A 26,566-nucleotide genomic window follows, 5' to 3' on the forward strand; every position below is an offset into this window, starting at 1 on the left:
ACTCTCAGCCGGTAGACATGTAAGACAGGCTCAGGAAGGAATATTCTGGTTTGCCTGTGGAAGTCCCTGGGGTTGAACTCAAAGGTATTAATTTCCAGGCCAGCATCAGAGAGAGCTTGGTCCGCTGTTGTTCTCCTGAGACCTCTTCGAGGACTTGTGTCTTCATGAGAGGAGATCCCCAGTGTGCTGTGAGTGACAGTTCCTGGTACTGGACACACAGGTGTCCCTGGAATTGACACCTTTCCCGCTTGGGGTGAAAATAGAGCTCCTGCTTGAAGTATGTCTTGTGAGCTTAAGACGTTAACTCACAGGAATCTCCAAGAGACATGGACCCAAATATTTTAGGGTTGCCAGGTCTCTCTATTTAAGGGGGTGTGCAAATTCTTCCTCTGAGTCTTTTTTCCTAGGTCTGAGAGAAAGGCCAAGATCAATTTTCAAAAGTGGAGTCACAGATTCCAAGGTAAGCACCTTTAATTTGCTACCTCCTCCATCTCTGGTGATGTGAGTGTCCCCTGGGAATGAGGAGAGCAAGGGGGTAAATGAAAGAATAACCAGTAAGTATTTTGTTTTATTTAACATGGGTTTCACTCTATCCTCCAGGGATAAACCAGGATAAATAGTGATCTACATATTCGTGCGTAAATACTATTCAACCCTCAGGCATCTGGCTTACTGGGTACCATCCCTGCATATGTCTAACAGCAGAAAAGACTCCTTGAGGCCAGCACACAGTAGATCAGAGATCAGCAAGGGACCTGTGATAGCCCTTGACCATGATGCTATTTGTCATATTTAAACTTTATATAACACTTCTTTGTTTTCCTAAGTTCCTTGAACCAGATGCAAATTACTTAAAATTAACTGAAAATGTGTTTGTGATTCTTAGTTTGCCTGCCAACCTACCCAAGTTCTTGTTTGTGTAAAATCTGAGAGAGAAGACAGCTCCATACACATAATTAGCAACATTAGTTTTTTGATGGATTAGGTTTGGGGTTCTGTTTAGGCTTGTAGTGTGCTTGAATGAGAGTCTGTACTTAAAGATTAGCATCTAAATCCTGGGATTAATCAGTGTTCCAGGTTCAAGAACAATTGCCAAGAAATAGAAATAGGAATCAAGTGTCATGAGTCAGATGTTAGTGGACATGTTAAAGGGTTTTATGTTTTGAAGGTTATGTTTGGAGTTCAGTAGGGGCTAACAGATTGTGTTTGGAGTTTATTAGGGGCTTATGTGTTAAGGTATGAAGATGTAGATTTATGGTTTAAGGATTCTTGTTTTCTGGGTTGGATTTCTGAATTTGAGGTTTATGGTCATGAAGTTAGGTTTCAGGTTGTAAAATATATTCAACCTTTGACCTGGTTTTAAACATTGGGATAAATGCATTAGCCTAGGTTAAGAGTGTATTGTGGTAGGATTTGTTAAGCATGTCAAGTTTCTTGTGGGTGTCAGGGGATGCTCAGGGTGTTAAGAGTTCTGGGTGGTAAGGGGCTTTTTCATGTACTTAGGGGGTCAGTGCATTAGGAGGTTATTAGTGTGTTGTAAGCACGCTTAGCATATTAAGGTGTAAGGGTTAATGGTTTCAGATTTGGAGATTTGTAGTTAATGGTTAGAGAGTTCAGTGGAAAAAATTATTTTTGTGTGTTGAAATGTAGCCTACAACTTTTAAACTATTTATTACCTGTAATATTTATGGTATATTTGAAATCTGTTATGTAAAATATCATTAAATTGTGATGATTAGAGGAATTAGTATTTCTTCTCTTTGGAAGCCTCTTTTCTTCCTTTAAAAAGCATTCCATTTATGATTGGTCTATCTAGAAAATACTATAGAATTTTTAATACAGTATTGAAAATGGAACTGTCTGTCCTATTTCTTAAGTGGGGTGGGGTATTTTCTCTTTCCTCTAAGAATGATATTTGCTGGTGCTTTTTTAACTGAATATATTAGCATATTGAACTATACCTGCTTCATGTTACAGTTGTAGTTTTTTCCCCCAAACTTTAAAAGCCTTTGATTTTTTAAATTAAATTATTTTATTGGGGGCTTTTATAGCTGTTTTAATAATCCACACATCAATTTTATCTAGCACATTTGTACATACATTGCCATCATCATTTTCAAAATATTTTATTTTTTCTACTTGAGCCCTTGGTATCAGCTCATCTTTGTTTCCCTCCCTCCACCACCTTCCCATCATTGTGACCCCTTGATCAATTTTAAATTATTGTTTTCATATCTTACACAATCTGCTATTTTCCTTCACCCACTTCCTGTTGTTCATTACCCTGGGGGAGTGTTATGTGATAATCTTTACAATCTGTTCCCCTTTCTCCCCCTTGTGGCCCCACCTTTCCCCTACCTTCATGGTATCATTACTCCCATTATTGTTATGAGGGGTTTATCTCTCCTGGATTCCATATGTTATGTTGAGGGATCGTATCTGTACCAGTGTACATGCTCTGGTCTAGCCAAATTTGAAAAGTAGAACTGGGGTCATGATAGTAGGGTGAAGCAAGCTTTAAAGAACTATACGAATGGTATGTGTTCTGTTGGTGCTTTATTGTACACTGGTTGGCTCATTCTTTCCTTGTGACCCCTCTGTGAGGGGATGTCCAATGTCTAAAGACGTGCTTTGGGTCTCCAATCAAACACCCTTTGTTCCCATCTGTATGATTGTTTGGGGTCTTCTAATTCCTCATACCTGATCCCATAGACACCTCATGATCACACAGGCTGGTGTGCTTCTTCCATGTGGGCGTTGTTGCTTCTCAGATAGATGACCGACTATTTAACTTCAAGCCTTTAAGAGACCAGATGCTATATCTTATAATAGCCAGGCACTATCAGCTTTCTTCACTATATTTGCTTATACACCCCTTTTGCCTTAAGCAATCCTGTTGGGAAGATGAGAATCACAGAATAACAGATTATTAAAACAAAGTATTCTTGCATTGAGGAAAGACTTGAGTAGAGGCCCAATACCTTTGACTTTTTAAATGTTCCTACTTTGTTTTCTGTGCCTACTTAGACAATTGACCCTCTTTTCTGTCAATGGTTCACTATAGTGCTTATTTTCTTATGTAAAATATGCTCTGGGACAAATTTCAATGAATCATGGTACATAATCCTTGTAATATGTTGTCTGAATCTGTTCCAAATATTTAAAAGAATTTTTCATGTAGATCGATTATCAGTATTGCGCTACAGTTTTCTTGTAGTGTCATTATCTGACATTGGTGTCAAGGGTATTTACTGGTTTGATACAAAGTATTGATAACCAAGGGATCAACCAGAAAGAAAATGTTTTGAGAATGATGATGGCAATGGATGTACTAATGTGCTTGACACAATGGATGTATGTTATGGATTGTGTTAAGAGTTGTATGAGCCCTCAATAAAATGATTTTTTTAAAAAGAGAAAGTATTGAAGTATTGGTAAGTGTTCTCTCACAACCATTGTTATATTTACACTCAATAACTTGAACTTAAACTAACAAACAGTTAAGTGGTGTTTATTCATACCAGCTCAGTACTCTGTATTAAGCTTTAATCTATGGTCTGATTATGCTAGAAATTTCTCCTGGAATTTTATTTTGATTCAATTGATGATAGCCCTTGTAAGCAACCTAAAATGCATTCAACTACCATTGATCCCATGCACTGGTTGGACCCTCTGATCTTCCAGCTGGCTCAGTTTGGAAGACGACATGATTTACATTCCTCTTGCCAGACAGATAGTCACTAACACCTACGTCATTGTGTGTTGCCCTCACAATAGATCCTCAATTTGGAAAATACTCTGCCATATGACATGCTGTATGGATCTTAGAAAATGTCCTTTAGCTAACCTCCAGAAGAATGGTATAAGGAGGAGCAGCAATTCCTCAGTAATTTTTGCATCACCTTGGTTTTGCATCACCTTTATTTTATTATATTTTTTAACAAAAGAAACCCATTCCTTATTTTTAATAAGCTTATATTCCAGTGAATGTCTCTTGAGCTTTCAGGCATTTGATAACATGGAAATAACTTTTGTAAACATAGCTAAATATTTAGTAGTTTGTGCATTGCTTGGGTATTGATTAGTAATTTCTGAGGTTCTTCTTGTTGATAGTTCTGATTGAGTCCATTCCATCTCACAGGGACCCTGTGCACAAAGGAATGAAACACTGCCAAGCCCTGCAGCATTCTCACAATTTAGAATGAACCTATTACCTAAGTTACTGTATCAATCCTTTCAGTTGAGGGGTTCCTATTTTTCACTACCCCTTTACTTTACCAAACAAAATATCCTTCTCCAAGGACTGATCACTTCTTACATGTCCAAAGAATTTCATGTGAACTCTCACCTCCTTATCTCTATCTAGCACCCTGACCTTACTTCTGCCAAGACATATTTGTTTGTCCATTTGAAGGCCCCTGCACTACAATTCAAATACACTGGTTCTTCTTAATTCTTTCTTATTCAATGTCCAACTTGTAAATGCATATGAGGTAATTGGCAATGCCATGGTTTGGGTAAGATGAACCTAGTCTTAAAGTAACATCATTGTTTTTCAACACTCTTCAGGGGCCTTGTTAGGCAGATTTATCCAGTATAATGCATCTATTGATCTATTGAATTTATTATCACCTTTTAGTTGTTTTGTAATTTCCCATAACCTAACAATCTTTCCAGAAGAAGTTAATACTTAGTCGAGCTTAGATTAAGAATACTGAGCAAGGAGGGACCTGGAAGCTCACCTTCTCTGAAACCAACCTGTCTCAGAGCCCTGAGCTGGAAGGCTGTCCTTAAGACCTAGAGGAATGATGACACTTAGATTCCAGAAATGCATGATAACTGGGCACAAGATTGTCTAAAACAAATTGTGGCTTTGTCTATTAGCATGACTTGCAGATCAGTTTTAGAGGGGCCCAACCCCTCACCCTTTATCCTATAACTGCAACCTCACACCCCTCTGCCTCCAAAAACACCCTGGGGGTTGCAAAAGGGCTGTGCCAATGATGGCCAACTAGTCATTCAGACTAATACTGCCCTCACTAATCGAAGCACAGCCTCTTGCCACCACACTCATTTTGTTTTCCTCCCTCCAAGTTCCTGGTTAAGCATGATTCGCAAGCTCCAGGCCTGACACTAGCTAATCCAGTCTCCCTAGAAGACCAAGACTATGGATGGGATATCCTAGACCCCAAGGCAATAAGCCCTCTCCCACTTTGTGTTGTTTGTCATCTGTTAACATTACTTAGAGAGCTTGAAACCCATGCTCTAGCCCAAGATGACAGAATGGATGAAAGTCATGTCTTTCCTTAATCCATCTCATGTACTTTTTTAAAAGATAATTTTATTGGGGACTCATAACAATCTATACTTCAATTGTATCAAGAATATTTGTACATATATTTCCATCATTCATTTCTAAACATTTACTTTCCATTGAGACCTTGGTATCAGCTCCTTTTATCCCCTCTCTTCCTCTCCCCCCACCCGTCACCCCTTGATAAATATTAAATTATTGTTATTTTTGTATCTTGCACTGACTGCTATCTCTCTTCCCCCATGGTTTCTGTGTTTCTCCCCTGGGTGTGTGTGTGTGTGTGATTATGTGTCTATCATTGTGATTGGCTCCCCCTTCCTCCCCTCTCCTCCCTGCCTTTCGCTTCCCCGACTGGTATTAATACTCCCATTCCTGTTCCTGGATTCGGTATGTTGTGAACTCTTATCTCTTTTCTGTACCTGTGCACATGCTCCAGTCTAGCCCACAGGGAAAGGCAGAATTGGAGTCATGATAGTGGGATATGAGGAAGCCTCAAGGAACCTAATAATATTTGTGTTTCATCAGTGCTATCCTGGTCCCGGGTTGACTCATCCTTTCAGTGTGACCTTTCTGTAAGGGGATGTCCCATTGTTTACAGATAGATGTGGGGTCTCTACTACAACCCTCCTCATACTCAGCAATATGTTGGGGTTTTTTTTGCTTGCTTGTTTGGGGTCTTATGAAGCCTATTACCCTATCTCTTTGACACCTCATGATCACACAGGATGGTGTGCTTCTTCCATGTGGGCCCGTTGCTTCTCTACTAGATACCCACTTTTAAACTTCAAGGCTTTAAGGCCTCAGGTGGTATATATTTTGATAGCCAGGCACTTTTCTCCTTCTTCACCACATTTGCTTATGCACCCATTTTGTCTTCAGTGATCATGCTGGTATGGTGAGCATCAAAGAAGGTCAGGTTGTTAGAACAAAGTGTTCTTGCATTGAGGGAGGGCTTGGTCAGAGTCCCAAAGTCCATCTACTATCTTAGTGTATTGCCTTATAAATATATGCATGTAGGTCAAGACCTCTATTTTTCAGAATTAATGTATTTACATATGCACAGACCTATGCTTGTACCACTATCCATAGCTTTGCTTCCTAGATCTTTCTTCTGTTTCCTTTTACCTTCCTCCTTACCCCACCATCATGCTTGTCCTCCTTCCACCTATTAGTAATTCCTCTCAATTAGATTGCTGTTGCTCCATCTGCTGTCTAAAAGTGGTCATAACCCCAGGCTTGCAGAGACCCTCTGAGAGCTAGTCACAAGACCTCACCCTGGGGTTCCCCCGTGCTGCTATCCACCTTGTGCCTACAGTCTAGGTTATTTCTGCTCCACAGCCAGGCGGAGAGTGACTGCATCAGCCATTACCTTCCTTCATCTCATGTACTTTTAAGCTTCTTCCTTCATTCACCTTTACTCTTAGCATCGTCTGTCTACCTACACCTTGTCATTCCTTATTGGTAATGTGCTATCTTTCACAAAAGCTTTAACATTGGGCATCCTTAAACACAAGAGCTGTAGAGACTAGGAAATACACCTCCCTCTGGGCTTGAGTTCTTGTTAAGGTTGTCTCTGCCTTAGCCAAGTCCCCTCTAGTATGTCCTGCTTATTTCCTTTTATCTCTTGTTTTCCATCTCTAAAACAGCTTTCACTGGTTGTGACCCTCTACTGTGGTACCACATTCTATTACTATGGGCTTCTAAATGTGCTCTACCTACCATACACATTTGTTCACACACTGTCAATATTATACAGTTTCCATGGGATACAAGGAGCTTGAAGCAGGATGAACTTTGATGAAAAACTCAGAATCTGTTGGAATGTCACAGTAAGAGAAACATTTGCATTGGAATCAACAAATAAAAGTATAGGAATTAGTTGGATGAGATAGTGGGAAAGAAAGAAACATGAACAAGTGTGTGACTACTACTTAAAATACATATAAATAATTTCTGATTCTTTAGTTAAACGATCATTAAAATATTGGGGGAATTTTCTTTAAAAATCTTTCCAAGTTCTGGAAAGCAAGGGATTGTTTGTGTTATATTCAGATAATGAAGTATAAAGATAAACTAAACATAAATGTTAAGAAATAATTCTAAAAGGGCAATGGATTATAAAGATCTACATATAACCTCCTCCCTGGGAGATGGACAACAGAAAAGTGGGAGAAGGGAGACATCAGATAGTGTAAGATATGACAAAATAATTATAATTTATAAATTATCAAGATTTCTTTAGGGAGGGAGGAGGTGGGAAGGAGGGGGAAAATTGAAGAACTGATGCGAAGGGCTCAAGTAGAAAGCAAATGTTTTGAGAATTATGATGGCAACACATGTAAAAATGTGCTTGACAAATGGATGTATGTATGGATTTTGAGAATTGTATGAGCCCCCAATAAAATGGTTTTTAAAAAGAGAAATAATTGTTACTAGAAACAGTCCACAATAAATAACAACAGCAACAAAACTATTGATCACATATCATACTTTTCTAAATTGCTTTTTAAGTACAATACTGGTGTTTTAATGGCACAAAAACAATTGACACAGTGAGTTCATTGACTTGGACTGAAATAATATGCTGTGCCTGAAAAATCACCTAAGGTGATATCAAATTCATCTGTGTGGTTTAATGCTGTAGGTCAACCTTTAACAATATAGATCAATCCTCAACATAAGCATTAAATTCCCAAGTCTATATAGGACTTCAGATTCACTGTTTTCATTTTGGGAAGACCTGGAATGAATTCATCCTCTGAGATGAAGAAATATCTCCTGTCTGACATGAATGCCAACAAAGGAGGCTGAAGAAAACAGAGTACCCTCAATTTAGAGTGGGTCCTGTATTTAATGCAAACACTCAGATTGGAGCATTATTTTGAGGCCACAAGGAACCACTTAGGGTAAGAAGTGTAGGCCAAAAAACTGACATGCCCTAATCAACATTATCTACTGCTAAGTTTCAGGTCACAGATTTGCCAGAGAGAAATACCGTCCAGTTGAGGGAGCTAAAACCTGGGAATACTATCTTTCACGTTTATGCACGACCAGGAAAGCTATCAACATTTGGCTGGTGTGTGAACCAAATTCATTCAACCAACTCCAAACTTTCTAGAATTCTGCTTCTTGTGTGTAAAGAATGCATTAATTTGACTTCAAGAAGCTTGAGCTACAAAATGGTATTAAAGATGCCTAGGGTATTTTCATTATCCAGGTAAAGGTTAGATAGGACTTGTGGGGAACACTATGTCCAATAGCTGAGGGTTGTCTATAATGTAAGAGCATGGCAGGGTAGGGGAACAAAGACAGGGCTTCATAAAGCTTCGTGATAGCTATTGCTATCAAATGGATATATGGTTTAATCCACTGGATTACTGGAATGATTTTCCTTCTATGACTTGGTACTGGTTATGTAAGGCGTCAACCTCCTAGTTTGGGACTTGGTCCATTGGGATGGGCAAGAGAACTTCCTGAGTAGAGTCTGGATATAAAGCTCTACCAGAGGACATGGATTATCTGTTTGTCTAGTGTCAGCATTTCTTCAGCCCTACAGTCTTCTTTATTCACTTCATTCAGTCAAACATTTTCTATAGATTTCTGAAAATGGGAGCTTGAGCTCTTTCACGGTTTAGAAATGTAATCGTATAAGGGCTTCATTAACAGAATGAATCTGATGGCAATGTATCCAGTTGGTCAATATGTGGGAATTATTTTTTTATGGATGGTGATACTTAGGTTGGTAGACGCACTCCTCATTCCTAATGACACTTTGCACAACAGAAGGAAATCCTGCCTTGTCTTTCACTATCTCCACAATGCCTGACATAATTAGCCCCTGTATTGTTAAACTACACTCTATTGTTAAAATACAGCCATTGAAGATGGTTCTATTTTTTGTTAAACTTAAACAAAAAACCATGTTCTTTTCTCTGGACTATTCCATTCCTGTAATATGTCCCATGTATGAGGGAATAATACCTCAACATCTTTGATTTTAATGACATTTTTCCTGAACTTCTTCTAAGAGACAAAAATACAAACTCACTGTGATAGAAAGGACTGAAAGTCATTACAGCCTAAAAGGAGAGGGTAGAGCTGTCCCCATGGGTTTCTTACACTGGAACTATGTGTGGGAATAGAAAGTCTTATTTTTCTCCAGTGAAGTGGCTGGAAGTTTTTTTTTTTTTTTTTTTTTTTTTTTAACAATTTATTGGGGCTGATACAATTCTTTTCACAGTTCATACATATACATACATCAATTGTATAAAGCACATCTGTACAGTCTTTGCCCTAATCATTTTTTTCTCTTTTCTTCTTTTACATTTTATTAGGGACTCCCACAACTCTTACCACAATCCATACATATACATACATCAATTGTATAAAGCACATCCATACATTCCCTGCCCCAATCATTCTCAAGGCATTTGCTCTCCACTTAAGCCCCTTGCATCAGGTCCTCTTTTTTTCCCCCCCTCCCTCCCCTTTCCCCCCTCCCTCATATGCCCTTGGTAATTTATACCTCGTTATTTTGTCATATCTTGCCCTATTCGGGGTCTCCCTTCCCCCCTTCTCTGCTGTCCCTCTCCCAGGGAAGAGGTCACATGTGGCTCCTTGTAATCAGTTCCCCCTTTCCAACCCACTTACCCTCCACTCTCCCAGCATCGTCCCTCACGCCCTTGGTCCTGAAGGTATCATCCACCCTGGATTCCCTGTACCTCCAACCCTCATATGTACCAGTGTACAGCCTCTGTCCTATCCAGCCATGCAAGGTAGAATTCGGATCATGGTAGTTGGGGGGAGGAAGCATCCAGGATCTGGGGGAAAGCTGTGTTCTTCATCGATACTACCTCACACCCTAATTAACCCATCTCCTCTCCTAAGCCCCTCTATGAGGGGATCTCCATTGGCCGACACTTGGGCCTTAGGTCTCCACTCTGCACTTCCCCCTTCATTTAATATAATATATATATACACATACATATATACATATACACATATATACACATACATACACACACTTATATCTTTTTTTTTTTGCATGATGCCTTATATCTGGTCCCTTGGGCACCTCGTGATCGCAATGGCCGGTGTGCTTCTTCCATGTGGGCTTATTTGTTTCTGAGTGAGATGGCCGCTTGTTCACCTTCAAGCCTTTAAGACCCCAGACACTATCTCTTTTGATAGCCGGGCACCATCAGCTTTCTTCACCACATTTGCTTATGCACCCATTTGTCTTCAGCGATCCTATCATGGAGGTGTGTAGTCTATGATATGATTTTTTGTTCTTTGATGCCTGGTAACTGATCCCTTTGGGACCACTCGATCACACAGGCTGGTGTGTTCTTCCATGTGGACTTTGTTGCTTCTGAGCTAGATGGCAGCTTGTTTATCTTCAAGCCTTTAAGACCCCAGTCACTATCTCTTTTGATAGCCGGGCACCATCAGCTTTCTTCACCACATTTACTTGTTCACCCACTTTGGCTCCAGCCGTTGTGTCGGGAGAGTGAGCATCATAGAGTTCCAATTTAATAAAAGAAGGTATTCATGCATAGAGGGAGTGTTTGAGTAGAGGCCCAAGGTCCTTCTGCCACCTTAATACTTGACCTATAAATATCGACACAAAGATCTATTTCTCCAACCTCCTATATATATTTGCATGTACATGTCTTTGTCTAGACCTCCATGAATGCCCTTTGACTCCTAGCTCTTTCCTCCATCTCCCTTGACCTTCCTCCTGCCCTACTACCATGCTTCATCGCCACCTGGGCTAGAGTATACCTCTTCTCTAAGCAACCTTACCCTTGATCATTTCCCATCAGGCCTGCCACTCTCCCTTCTCTACCCTTTGGGGTCCCATGTTTTTCCCTTGTCCCTGTGTTTGTTAACACCACTTCCTTACCCCCCCTACCCCCCACCCCAAGTCCCCCCGGAACTGTCGGTCCCGTTGTTTTTCATCCAGATAGTTCATCCAGCCTGTCCTATTCAGACAGACCTGTGGAGTCACTAACATGCACGAAAACTAGACAGAGGAACACAAAGCAACAGTATACAACCAGACAAGAAAACAACCAAAACAAACCACTGAAAAAGAACAGAACAAAACAGTTCACAAGAGAAAAGCTTGTAGTTAGTTCAGGGATCTTTGCTGGCCCTTAGGAGCGTTTTCCAGTCCAGTCTGTTGGGGCACCACGCCCTGGCCCCAAAGTCCACTTTCAGCATTCCCTGGGGACCTTGCCACTCCATTCCCTTGCTGTTCCGCTGCACTCCCCCAGTGATTTGCCTCGGTGTGGTGGGATCAGGTCAGGTGCAATTCCCACACTGTCTCCGGTGCTGTCCCCTGTATCGCCCTTAGTCACTGAGGGGCATCATGTCTCATAGTAGGGCCAGCCATGTTGTTCTCTCTGTGGACTGGCTGCTCTACTCAGGAACATCATCATCACGGCCTGGTGGGCCAGGCTGTGCTCCACTCTCTCCTCCTGCCCCTTCATCTGCTCCCGTGTGCTCTGATCAAATATGTCCATCTCCCATAGCTGCAGGGTCAATGTCGTCCTTTGGAACAAGTTCTTTTCGGGGGAGGGGCAGGAATCCACTTAATTTATGGTGCTGGGGCCAGCCTCCCAGACCTCTCCACCGGTTCCGTCCTCCACGCTGGGATATTGCATTCACACCTTGCGACACTGGGTTGAAGTCTGGTCCCACTTTCCCTGTGGAGATATAAACCATACCCTCCCCTTGGGTGGATTAATGCCCCATTTCTGTCATGCTGATTGTACTTACCTCAGGGGACTCATGTTGTACCTGTCCCTTTGGGTCTGGCTTACCTCGCTTAACATAATTCCTTCCAGCTCTTCCCATGAAATAACGTGTTTCATGTGCTCATCGGTGCTTTTTAGTGCTGCATAATACTCCATTGTGTGTATGTGCCAAAGTTTGCTAATCCACTCGTCTATCGATGGAAACTTAGGCTGTTTCCAAGTCTTTGCTATTGTGAATTGTGCCGCAATAAACATTGGAGCGCATATGACTGGTCGTGTCTTATTTGCTGCTTCAACCGGGTATATGCCCAGTAGAGGGATGGCTGGGTTGTAAGGTAGATCAATTTCCATTTTCTTTAGGTATCGCCAGATTGCTTTCCACAGTGTCTGTACAAATCTGCACGACCACCAGCAGTGGAGGAGGGTTCCTATTTCACCACAGCCCCTCCAACACTTGTTGCTCTCTGATTTACTGATCTGAGCTAGCCTGAGGGGTGTTAGGTGGTATCTCATGGTTGTTTTGATTTGCATTTCTCTTATGGCAAGGGACTTCGAGCACTTTCTCATATATTTATTGGCCATATTGATCTCCTCTCTAGTGAAAGTTCTTCTCATTTCTTTTGCCCACTTCCTTAGGGGGTTAACTGTTTTCCTCTTTTTGCAGGTCATGATGGTGTTGTAGATTTTAGTAATGAGCCCTTTGTCTTACGTGTCATTACTTAAAATCTTCTCCCAGTCTGTGGGTTGCCTTGTCACCCTCTTGGCAAAGTCTTTCGAGGTGCACAGGTGTTTTATTCTTATTAGATCCCATTTGTCGATTTCCAGATCACCTGTGTGTGTCCCCTTCCCTGTTGCAGTGAGCCTATGTGCTCCCTGGGCCAGTGCTCTGAGATTAGTCCCGATTCCCTCCTTAATGGTCCTGATGGTTTGGGGTTTGACTTCTAGATCTGTGATCCACCTTGAGTGTATTCTTGTGCATGGGGTGAGGTAGACGTCTTGTTTCAACTTTCTACATGTGGATATCCATTGTTTCCAGCACCACTTATTAAAGAGGGCATCTGCTTCCCACTTGACGTTTTTGGGACCCTTGTCGAAGATCAGTTGTCTATATGCTGATGATTTTACTCCTGGGCTTTCTATTCGTTTCCACTGGTCTGAGTGTCTATCATTGTGCCAGTACCATGCTGTTTTGACCACTGTAGCTATGTAGTAGGCATTAAAATCAGGTAGGGCGAGTCCTCCAATTGTGTCCTTCTTCTTGAGGAGTTCTCTGCTAATTCTGGGTTTCTTCCCTCTCCATATGAAGTTGGTGGTCAGTTTTTCCAATTCTTTGAAGAAGGTTGATGGTAATTGGATTGGTATAGCATTGAACTTGTAGAGTGCTTTAGGAAGAACTGTCATCTTTACTATGTTCAGCCTACCTAACCATGAGCAGGGGAGCTTCATCCATTTGTGAAGGTCACTTTTGGTTTCCTGTAATAGGGTTTTATAATTATGCTTATATAGGTCTTTAGTATTTTTTGTTAAGTATATTCCTAGGTATTTCAGTTTGTTCTTGGCTACTGTGAAGGGTACTTCCCTCTTAATCGCCTCTTCCATGGCCCTGTCCGATGTGTAAAGAAACCCTACCGACTTCTGTTTATTGATCTTGTATCCTGCTACTCTTCCGTATTCCTCTATTGCTGTAAGTATTCCAACTGTGGACTTTTGGGGGTCTTCAATGTATAGGATCAAGTCATCTGCAAATAACGATAGTTTCACCTCCTCCTCTCCCAACTGGATCCCTTTGATGTCCTTCCGCTGTCTTATGTTGTTAGCCAGAACCTCCAAAACGATATTGAATAGAAGAGGGGACAGGGGGCATCCTTGTCTTGTACCCTTTTTCAGTGGTATTGTTCTTGTCTTTTCTCCATTGACTATGATGTTGGCTGTTGGTCTTTCATAGATAGCTTGTATGAGCTTGAGGAACTTACCTTCCAATCCTATCTTCATGAGTGTTTTGATTAGGAATGGATGCTGGATGTTGTCAAATGCTTTTTCTGCATCTATGGATATTATCATATGGTTTTTATCCTTTTTCTTCTCGATGTGGTGTATGATATTGATGGATTTTCGGATGTTAAACCATCCCTGCATCGCTGGGATGAATCCTACTTGGTCGTGGTGAATGATATGTTTGATGTTCCTTTGTATTCTATTGGCCAATATTTTGTTAAGGATTTTTGCATCTATGTTCATTAGAGATATTGGTCTATAATTCTCTACACCTGTGGGGTCTTTTCCCTGTTTGGGTATCAAAGTAATGCTGGCTTCGTAAAATGAGTTTGGGAGCTTGCCGTTCTTTTCTATGTTATGGAATACTTTGTGGAGGATCGGTGTCAGCTCTTCCCTGAATGTTTGGTAAAATTCTGCTGTGTAGCCATCTGGCCCTGGGGCCTTTTTCCTTGGTAGGTTTTTGATGACACTCTCTATTTCTTCCTTCGCTATGGGTTTGTTGAGGTTCTTGATCTCTGTCTCAGATAATCTAGGGATAGATTGTTTTTCTAAATATTTATCCATGTCTTCCAGGTTTCTGAATTCATTAGAATACAAACCTTCATAGTACTTTGTGATTATCCTTTTAATCTCATTGGGGTCTGTTGTTATTGCCCCCGATTCATCCCTCATCCTGGCTATTGATGATTGTTCCTTTCTATCTTTGGTAAGCTTTGCCAGGGGAGTGTCAATTTTATTAATTCGTTCATAAAACCAGCTTCTAGTTGCGTTAATCCTTTGCATTGTTCTTTTGTCTTCCCACTGGTTTAACTCCGCCCTGATTTTTATTATTTCTTTTCTCTTGCTATTGGAGGGGTAGTTCTGTTGACTCTGTTCTAGTTGTTGGAGGTTTTGTGTTAACATATCTGTCATACGCCTTTCTTCTTTTTTCATGTATGCATTCAGTGATATCAAGCTACCTCTGATAACTGCCTTTGCAGTGTCCCATAAGTTTTGATATGTTGTATGCTCGTTCTCATTAGTTTCTAGAAATTTCCTGATATCCTCTCTGATCTGGACCTTAACCCATTCATGTCGCAGGAGATCGTTGTTCATTCTCCAATTGGTGGCCCTTGCTTTTCTGGGTGCCCTTCTATTAATCTCCAGCTTTATGGCATGGTGGTCTGAGAAAGACGTCTGGATAATATCTATGTGTTTGAATTTACTCAGGCTGGCCTTGTGCCCCAGCATGTGATCTATTCTTGAGAAAGATCCGTGTGGATTGGAGAAGAATGTGAAACCTTTTGCTTTTGGATGAAAGGCTCTATAGATGTCTATCAGGCCCTGTTGCCTAATTACATTGTTTAGCTCTCTGGCCTCTTTGCTGAGCTTCTTTCCCTGTGACCTGTCTTTCTCTGATAGTGGAGTGTTGAAGTCCCCCACTATTATTGTTGTTTCCGTGATTTCTTCTGTCATTTTTTAAATAGTTTGTTTGACGAAATTTGCCGCACCATTATTAGGTGCGTAAATATTCAGTATGCTTATTGCTTCCTGGTTTACTGAGCCTTTGAGCATTATGTAATGTCCCTCTTTGTCTCTTTTTATGTTTTGGATCTTGAGATCCATTTTGTCGGAGATTAAGATAGCCACTCCTGCCTTCTTGGAGTTACCATTTGCTTGGTAAACTTTCTGCCAGCCCTTTATTCTCAGCATATGCTTGTCTGCTTGCTTAAGGTGTGTCTCTTGCAGGCAGCAGATTGATGGGTTATGTTTTCTAATCCAATCCTCCAGCCTCTTTCTTTTAACATATGAATTGAGCCCATTTGTATTCAAAGTGATTATTACAATCTCTGGCTTCATGGCTGCCATATTCTGTTTTGTGTTTTGGGTCTTTGCCTATCTTCCTTCATATCAGTGTACTGCGTTTGAGTGGAGGGTTTCTATCATGTCCTCTTTTCCATCTGAGACCGTGTTGTCCTGGTACGTGTTGCTGGCATGTTGGCTTCTAGATGGAGATGGGCTATATGGTGGTCTCCTGGTGGTTCTAGTTGGAGCTTGATCTTCTGGCCATAGTGAGTCAGCCAGTATGTTCTGCAGGGTCGGGTGACTTGCAGTATATTTTTTGAGTTCTTCCTTGTCCTGGAAGACCCTTATCTTACCCTCTATCTTAATGGATAACTTGGCAGGGTATAGGATTCTGGGGGAGGCATTTTCATCTTTCAGTTTTTGGAAGATGTTGCTCCATTCTCTCCTCCTCTTCATGGTTTCAGCTGATAAGTCTGAGCATATCCTTACCTGCGCTCCTTTGTTTGTGACTGTCTTCCTTTCTCTTGATGCTCGTAGAATTTTCTCTTTTTCCTCTAAGTTGGATAATTTTACAATTATATGCCTTGGCGTGTTTAGCTTAGCCGGCGTCCTCTCTGCTTCCTGTATGAGAGTCGGATTCTCCTTTGTTAGGTTGGGGAAATTTTCTTCCAGGAATTCCTTTGCTATCTTGGCGGTCGATTTGTGTGTTATGTTGTGTTCCGGTAGACCGATTATTCGAATATTATTCCTCTTCATAGCATCTGTCATTGATCTCAGGCTGTCTTCTGTTTCTTTAATTTTCCTATCTGATTGTTTTTCTCGCTTGCTTCGTTTGGTTTGAGCGTCCTCGAGTTCACTGATACGGTTCTCAGCCTCCTCAAGCCTAGATATAGCTTCTGTGACCTTTTGTGTGGCCTCTGCTACCTCCTCTGTTAGTTTCTGCAGTTCCTTTTGGTGGATAGTATTCATCCCCTCTATTGTGGACTTCATCCCCTCTATTGTGCATTTCATCCCTTCTATCGTTGATCCTTATTTTGGTTTGCTTCTCTTAGCTCCTGTATTACTGCAAGCAGAGTTCTGAAGATTTCCTTTTGTGGCTGATCTATATCTGTTTCTTCTATGAGTGACGTTAGGTCTGTTAAAGTGCCTCGTTTCTCTGATTTTTTTGTTGGGAGTGATGTGGTCTGTTGATTTTTCCTTGATCCTTTAATAGGCCCCATGCTTCTGGGAGACAGGAGTAACCTTATTGTGTGGAGGCTCAGGCCACTGTGCCGTCTCCTGGGGTGGCTGGGGCGGGCTGCGGCAGGCTTAGGGCTGGCACTGGGGACCCAACAGGGCCCCAGGCGGTGAGAGCTGGCTGGAGCTCACTGATGGCTCCTCAGGGGCTGCAAAGCCGAGACCCAGGCTCCACTGCAGGTGGAGTGTTTGATCTGCCCGGGCTGTGAGCGGGCGCGGGGAGGCCCCTTGGATAGCTGCGCAGGCAGCTGCGGGACACTGCAGGGAACAATGGTGTTCGCTCTCCGCCCTTTTGGCGCGAAACCGCAGGGGGTAATGGCGCCGGCAAAGGAGGCTTGGCGCAAAACCGCAGGGGGCGATGGCGCCCTTCCTCTGCTCAGGCTCAGAGTCGCGGCCGCCAGGGTCCCCGCAGCACCCTGGGGAGGGCACCTACTCTTGTGCCTTGCGCAGGGGTGGGCCCTTGGTGGGCAGACTCCACAGCGCGGGGCGCGGCGCTCCGCGGAAGCTCAGGGTCCGGGACAGGCGCGGGTTGAGCTATGGCTCCTGTTGGCAGGAAGTGCACAGCGCAGGGTCCCCGCCAGGAGTGGAGCTGGCACTAGGCTGCCAGGGGCTGGCGGGGGCGGGCGGGGGTGGGAGGCCAGCGCACGGAGGGCAGGTGGAGAGGTCCGCGGCAGCGGTGCGGGTGGATGGTCCCCCGTGGGGGTCGCCAGACAACCCGCGGGTCCGCTCCCCTGAGCTTGGATGAATGGAGGGAGGGACGTGGGCCTGAGGGCAGATCGCTGCCCTGCGGGGAGAGGGGAACTGCGGGAGAGGAAAGCTTCTCTCCCAGTGGAGATCCGCGAGTGGGGAGTGGGGAGTGGGCCGCTGGAGTAGGCAGGGCAGGCAAGCGGCTCTGGGCTGGCGTCGGGTTTGGGGTTGGAGCCTAAGCCGGTCGCCAGTGAGCTCACGGCAGCTTAGTGGCCAGAGATGTCCCACTAGTCCGGTCCTCTTTCACCTAGACCCCTGCTCCGGACAAATACGTGGGGTAGGACTGGGGTGCTGTCCCAGGGGGATATTTCACTCACCAGACTCTTACTATTCAGCTACCTGGTCGCCAATCCCGCTTTGTTTGGAGAAGCTCTCAGAGTATGCGGGTGTCCCTGTCGGCCATCTTCCCCCTCCTCTGTGGCTGGAAGTTTTAAACTACTGACTGAGCAGTTAGCAGCCAAATGTTTCATTAGTGCTCCATCCAAGATAGATTTGTTTATTCTTCTTCCTGTCTGTGGTGTAGTCAATATTCTGCACAAATAACACAACAATTAAAATAAATTAATTTTTAGCTTTACTCATTGTCCACTTTAAAAATATTGGATATGTTGTAATGAATATACCATGGTCTGGTTTGAGCCAAGCTCCCCGTGTTGATTTCAACACTTTAAGTGGATCCTTTGCAGAAGATTTTCTCCAATAAAATATGTTTTTGGATTTATTGACAGTTTTTGCCACAGATTATGGATCCAAATAAAATAAAAACTCTTTTTTTCAGGGTAGCAATAATTAAACTCACAACTTTCTTCTAGTTCTTAAACACTTCCTCCTCCCCCACCCCACCCCATTATCATGATACCAATTCTACCTTGAAAACCTGGTTAGACCACAGTATGCACAGTGGTGCAGATGGGAACTGGAAACACAGGGAATCCAGGACAGATGAACCCCTCAGGATCAGTGGTGAGAGTGGTGATACCGGGAGGGAGGAGTGGGTAGGAAGTGGGAGCTGATCACAAGGATCTACATATAACCTCCTCCCTGGGGGATGGACAACAGAAAAGTGGGTGAAGGGAGATGATGGACTGTGTAAGATATAACAAAGTAATATTAATTTATAAATTATCAAGTGTTCATAAGGGAGGGGGGAACAGGGAAGGAGGGGAAAATGAACAGCTGATGCCAAGGGAAAAAATCATATCATTGTGAATGAGGGGGAGTTCGGAGTGGAGACCCAGACCCATATGATTGTGATTGGTTCCCTCTTTCTATCCCACCTTCCCCTTATCCTCATGGTATCGCTACTCTCATTATTTGTCCTGACGGGTTTATCTCTCCTGGATTCCCTGTGTTTCCAGTTCTTATCCGTACCAGTGTACATCCTCTGGTCTAGCCAGGTTTCAAAGGTAGAATTGGGATCATGGTAGTAGGGGGGAGGAACAATAAAGAGCTAGATGAAAGTTGTATGTTTCTTCAGTGGTATACTGCATACTGACTGGCTGCTTTCCTCTCACAACCCTCTGTAAGGGGATGTCCAGTTGCCTACAGATGGATCTTGGGTCTCCACTCCGAACTCCCCCTCATTCACAATGATATGATTTTCCCCCTTTGATTTCTGATGCCTGATTCCATTGACAACTTGTGATCACACAGGTTGTTGTGCTTCTTCCATGTGGGCTTTATTGCTTCTGAGCTAGATGGCAGCTTGTTTATCTTCAAGCCTTTGAGATGCCAGACGTTATATCTTCTGATACCCGGTCATCTTAAGCTTTCTTTACCACATTTGCTTATATACCGCTTTGTCTTCAGTGATCTTGTCAGGAAGGTGAGCATCATGGAATGCCAGTTTAACAGAACAAAATGTTCTGGCATTGAGTAGAAGCCCAATGTCCATCTGCTAATTTAATACTAAAACTATAAATATATGCACATCTTCATATATAAACATATTTACATGTATACATGTCTGTATTTAGATATCTCTAAATGCCCTTTGCCTCCTAGTTATTTGCTCTATTTTCTATTCCTTTCCTCATGTCCCACTCTCATTCTCAGACTTCATTTGGGTTTCAGTAATTCCTCTTAGTTACTTTGCTCTTTGTCAAGGCCTACCTGGTCTCCCATTCCCTCCTTGCCATTGATTTTGGTTCCTTTGCCCCTGCATTTGTTAACACATATTTCCTTTCCCCCAAATCCCCCTCTCCCAGATACCCCCGGAACTGCCAGTTCCATTGTTTTTTCCTCCAGATTCTTTGTCCTACCTACCTTATCTAGATAGACCTACATAGATAATAATATGCACAAAAATAAGACAGTACAAAGCAAAGCAACAAAAGAAACGAAATAACAAAAAGAAAAGCCTGTAAATCAGCAGTTCTCAACTTGTGGGTCGTGACTCCTTGGGGGGGGGTGGGGGGATCGAACGACACTGCCACAGGAGTCGCCCAATTCACAACACTAGAAAAACTATAGTTATGAAGTAGCAACAAAAATAATTCTATGGCTTGGGGGGGGGGTCACCACAACATGAGAAACTGTATTAGAGGGTCGTGGCATTAGGAAGGTTGAGAACCACTGCTGTAAATAGTTCAAGGTCTGTTTGTTGACCTTTAGGAGTGTTTTCTGGTGGAGTGTGATGAGGTGCCACTCCTGGCCCCAAAGTCTATTTTTTATATTCCCTTGGGACTCAATGTTCTGCTCCCCTTGTTGTTCTGTCACACACCTTTAGTGTTTTGCCTCGGTGTGGTGGGGTCAGATTGGACACAATTCCCAGTGTCTCCAGTGTTGTTCCCCATCATGCTATGGGTCAGTGAAGGATGTTGTGCCGCGTAGTGGGGCCAGCCCTATGGACCTCTCTATGCATTGGCTGCTCTGAGCTGGAATATCGTCCTCAGGACTTGGTGGCCCAGCATGTGCCCTGCTCTCCCTTGCACCTCCTTCCTTTGCACCTGTGTGCTCTGATGAGACATGTCCCTTTCCCTGAGCTGTAGTTTCAGTGTGGTCCTCTGAAGTACATTCTTCTTGGCGGGGGGGGGGGGGGCGGGGAGACTGTCCAGGTAGTTGGGATTGTGGCCCGCCCCTCAAACCTCTCTATTGGTTCCCTTCTTCATGCTAGTATGTTTCATTCGTGTCATGGAGCACCGGGCTGAAGTCTGGCCCCTCTTTCCCTGTGGAGATAAACAATACCCTCCCCTTTGGTGGGTTAGTACCCCGTTGTCCTTTTTTTTTCCCTTTTGCCCTCTCATTTTGAATTGGCTTCCATATGTATCCCTAGATTTGGTCTGACCCCTGCCATACTACCTAGACCTTGCCCAGGAATGTTTGTATACACTAGCTTTTCCCCTATGCCACTTGTGCATAAATAAAAATCTTGATTTAAAATTATGCTCAAACTATTAGGAATGCTCTTTATTGGTTCAGTTGTAAGAATTTAATTTTCTTTGTTCTGTTTTTGAATCAATACTCAAGGCTATAGTCTGGGATCTTCCTTAGTAATCTCTTTACATTCTATTAACTTTAATCAAGAAATACCTCTTTGTCATATGTTATTAATTTGATTTTCTTCCATCTTGATACCATGTTTTTTATTATGCCTAGTTTTCCAGATTAAAAAAAATAGTATCTTTACTGATTTTAAATTACCCAACAACATCCCATTATTCTGTTTGAATAGCTTGCACTATTTTTCACATTAAGGATGCTTATAAGTGCCAAAAGACAGACCAGCATTTTTATGGTATTATCTTACTAGATCATATATAACAACCATCTGATATCACCACAAATTTCAGAAGTTCTACATCCATCTTGGATTCCTGGCAGTTCCGTTGATCTGGAATTAAAGGTGTCTCTGAGTTATTTTAGCATCATTTTATATTTGTGTCATAATGATAATAGTTTTAAAATTTGAGAGTTAATTTAAATGTCTCTTTTGTAGAATTCACATTAATATGCACATCGACCAGTCTGCAGACAAGTACTTGTTTTCCAAATTTGGGAACATAGACAATTCCCAATGTGTTTGTTTAATCATATTAATTAATATTCAGTCAGTTATTGAAACATTGTTTATCCATAATACTGTACAGTACATTTGAATTTTTTATGCAATTTGTTTATTTCTTTCTTTCTCTTGTTTTTAAAGAACAGTTTCCCTTTTTTTTCAGGTTTGTTTCCCTTCAGCTTCTAATCTTTGCTTAGGCTTTGGAGATGGTCGTCGGACTGTACCTGTAGGTGTAAAATGGGGTGGGAAGGTTTAGACTTCATGTGAAGGTTCTGGGATTCAAGTCACTGGTTCCTGACAACCTTGCTGTGAGTAGCACAACTCACAAAATAACATGACTTCCCATACAGCTTGGGAAGCATATATGCACTAAGGCATTCGCTATGGAAATGTCTCTGAAGGCTGTGGTCTACATTGTTCTCTATTACAAAGTTCTTCATGGCCTTGTCTCTGGGCTCACAGCAGGCACAGTTCATGCAGCAAATAGTGTGTCTGCAGCCAGTGGCTTTCTTGGCATGACCATTGTTATGTCTTTCCTTTTTCATCGCTGAAGAGAGGATGTGAGAGAAAGGGCAGTCCCAGCTCCTTCATTTGTTGATGTCATGATAGCTCCTCAAATGGTTGATAAAAGCCCTAAAACAAACAAGTTTCCAGTCTTCAGTATCTCTAGTTAATATTTCCAAATTAACTTGTTTTTAAACTATATATTCAATTATTTGCTATGGAAGGTGTTGCTCCACACCCACACACAGAAAAAATATAATGTAGACGATGGTGTTTATAGTAGAGAGTTTCTATCATAAACTATTACTATAGGATACAGATGGACATTGGACAGTCCAAATGGGCAGTGATGTTTGCTATGTAATCAACTGGCGGACGTGTCACAAAGTTAGTAGAAAAGAGAATTAAAGGTAATGGAAGTTTTGTGCACAAATTCTGAATGGTGTTCATATTGGTAAGTCTATGAGATGAATTGAAATCTTTGGAGAAGTGAATGTAGATGGTTCGAGAATGACAATAATGACAAAACCCAAAGGTAGACTTTATGGAACACACAACCATTTGTCAAATCCTTATCAAATGAAAGTTGATCAGAACTTTAAGCTGCATCTTTCTTTTCACACATGTTTGAATGCTTAATCCTCAGATGAAGCTGAATATGTGGACTATTTTTGGACTCAGTGACTGGTGAGGGTGAGGCTGTGGATTTTACCACTGAAGGATGGGCACTGCTGGGTGTTTCTCAGAAGCAACTCTACAGAGATGTGATGGTGGAGACCTTCAAGAACTTAGTGATAGTAGGTATGAATAGCTTATTTCAAATTAATGCATTATTTACCAAATACAGGTGATTGTTGCCTCCATCACTGGGATAAGGGATAGGGATACCTGGTTAAATATGACAATAAAGTTAATTTTATCTCAGTTCTGATTATATCCAAAGTTTCCCATGATCACAAATCTCTACATATTACAGTCTGCCACTACTCTGTCAGTTTTGCACAATATTAAACTTCCATGATTTTATTATGGAAGCTACACAAGTATTTCAAATACTAGCAGTATTACCCATGCTAAACAGGTATCTGTGCAACTGTGCAACTTCCCAACTGAGCAGACTTGTAGTAAGGAAGAAGTGTTCCACTTCTGGAATATAAGCCACTGGTAAACACCGACTCATAATGGAACATTCTCTGATACAGTGACAAAGAAGAGCCCCATGCAGTTAAAAATATCCAAAATCTCATTTTTCACCCACAGACCAGGATGTCAATATCAAATTTCTGATGTTCCAGTTACCACACAATGTGTACCACCTATGTAACCATAGTATTAGTGCATTTATTAAATGTTTGAAAGGGAAAAAGTAATTTATTTTGCAAATTATTCACACCTGCATACTTTTTGAAATCTTGAAAAATCAAAGTATTGAAACAGCTTCAGGGAAATGTTAATAGGACTTTTTTTTCTGTCAGGAGCAGTATGCTGGTAAAATCTATTTTGTTCTCTCAGAGTAGTAAGAGAAATGTCATGGGAGAGGGCAGAAAATTCATTCAGGATCATTGTGTCACGAAAGCATTGACCAACTCTTTATGGAAGAAATTTTACTTGATAAATTTGTAAGTAAAAGTCTCAATTGCCCAAGAACATTCTGCACAAATGCCTGCCCTTGCGTTTTCATTAATTTTAGACATTACTACAACACCTGTGTTCATGAAAGAAAAGAAAACCACATTCATCTTTAGTGTTACATCTGCCCTGTGCACCATAGCTTTTTAATTTGCTCTTCTAATTATAAACTACATATGTTACTGTTGTTGTTAATCTTCAAGGATGCTTAATTGCTAATTTCTCTTTGAACATGGTTAAAACATCAAAAAATATTTACACGACAAAGTATTTCTTGTCTCATAGCTACTTCTTGTCTGTGTATAATGCTGTTCTTTTTGTTTCCTACTGTGAACTTCAATATGCATAATTGGTTCTGCTTCTCATATGTTAATGATTAAGAAAAAACTAACCACTGAAAATGTAATGGTAAGATTCTTGAAAAATGATACAAGTACCTCCATATTACAAAAAATCTGTAAGTTTCTTGGAAGTGTAAAGCAAGATAACAAGAACCCACTTTTGAGGTGAGTGTAATTTATTTGAGAGAGAGCAATGCTCCAGATTTGAGTTGGAAGGATATATTATGTTATTTAAGTACATGTATGAGGAAAGAGACCGAAGCGAGCATTTTGACATTTTAAGTACATGTAGAGTAGATGATTAAGTACTCATCTAATAGCAAAATGAGGCAATTCAGAACCTGCCAGTGCCTCTAAAGAATCAATCCTTTGGTGATCTCCTTCTTTAATACTTACAGATAAGCCGCTCAGAGCCAAAATTGTCTTATCATCTTATAATACCCTGTCTTTACATGTACATGTAGGAATATGTTGTTTATATATATAAATATGTAAAGATATAAATGATATAAAATAAATATCTGTGCATAATCAACACACCGTCTACACATATAGATCACCTCATATTAAGTTGGTGATCAACGTTCTTTTCACCAGCACTATGACTTAGTAGCCAACACCTAATTCACCTGGTGTAGTGGTGAAGGAAAAAAAAAAGTCACTTTTCATCATTAGTGTTACATCTGCATTGTGTCCCGTAGTTTTTAATTTGATCTTCTAATTAGAAACTGTACACATTATTGTTAGTGATAAACTTCTAAGATGTGTTTAATTGCCAATTGCTCTTTGAATATTGCCTGCTAACCACAAGTTTGGCAGTTCTAAACCACCACCTGTTCCAAGGCCTTGTACTGCATTGAAAAGCTATCATCTCAGAAAACTACGGGTAAATTTTTACATGCACCTGAAGTGTTGAACTGAGTCATAATCCACTCAAAGTGAATTTTGAGACATAGTTGGTACATCAACAAACCAAAATCCATGAAAAAATAGAAATTATTCCAGAAAACATTTAATTCCATCTCATGTTATTGTAGATGAAAATAAATGTATGTTTGTATATATGCATATGCAGTCACAGAAACATAAGGCTTGTGGTGCATGATATTAAGCATTTCATTGCTAACTGAAAGGAGAGTGGTTCTAACACATCGGCCACACATTATGAGAAATACGATATTATTGTTCTGATAAAAATTAATATTCCTATCTACCTTATAGCGTCACAATGAGTAGAATGACTAAATTACAGCCTATATCTCTATCCATATATCTATTAGAATATAATATAAAAGCATATGCATTACAAATATGGTTGCATATACAAATGTATAACCTATACATATATTAATTCAATTACCAAAATTATGACTAAAGAAATGGCACTCAATATAAAGTGTCAACATTTATTTTAATAGTACACTTAAAATATTTATTGCAGATATATAGTTTTAATCCCTGTGAATTACTTTTAAATATTTAAATATATTTCTCATATGCCCATTTATATAATTTCTCCATATTTTATTAACTCACCAACCATTATGATTGTATCTGATATTTAAATTTATGATTTGTTAGATAATTGAGATAAATTGTGTATGTTTACTATCTATGGGCATAATAAAATGGTAAAAACCTTCTTTTTACCTGCTTGTTTTAGTAGAAAGTATTTGCCCTTGATATCCTCTAGAATATATGAAGTAAATACTATTCATGAGCTCTCCAGTCAAATTGGAATTCTTCCTGAATTAAAAAGACCAGAACACTTATATCCCATGGAACATCTTTGGGATGGAAAATCATTCAAGCATTTACCTTCACTACAGCATAACAAGCAATTTCATACTCAGTTCAATGCTGACAAGTTTAACAAAAATGGAAAAAACAATATGAACATTACAATAGAATTTCTAAAAGAAAGCAAAGGTGACAATAAATAATATAGAAAACTCCATGGAGATCCGTCAACACTCACGGATGATATTGAAATTTTCAATGGAGCTCAATCTCATGAATGCAAGCACTGTGGGAAGGCTTTTACTCAAGACACATGTGTCATTCAACATTTGAAAACTCACAGCAGAGGAATGTGGCAAAGCTTTTCTTAGAGCCTCAGGTCATACTAGACATATGCGAGTTTACACTGGAAGTAGGCCTTATAAACGTAAAGACTGAGAAAAATCTTTTACTAGATCTGCTAGCTTTACACAACATATGAGAATTCACAGTGGGGAGAGGCCTTATGAGT

Source organism: Tenrec ecaudatus, unplaced genomic scaffold (genome assembly GCF_050624435.1).
Source record: "Tenrec ecaudatus isolate mTenEca1 unplaced genomic scaffold, mTenEca1.hap1 Scaffold_513, whole genome shotgun sequence".
NCBI classification, from domain to species: domain Eukaryota; kingdom Metazoa; phylum Chordata; class Mammalia; order Afrosoricida; family Tenrecidae; genus Tenrec; species Tenrec ecaudatus.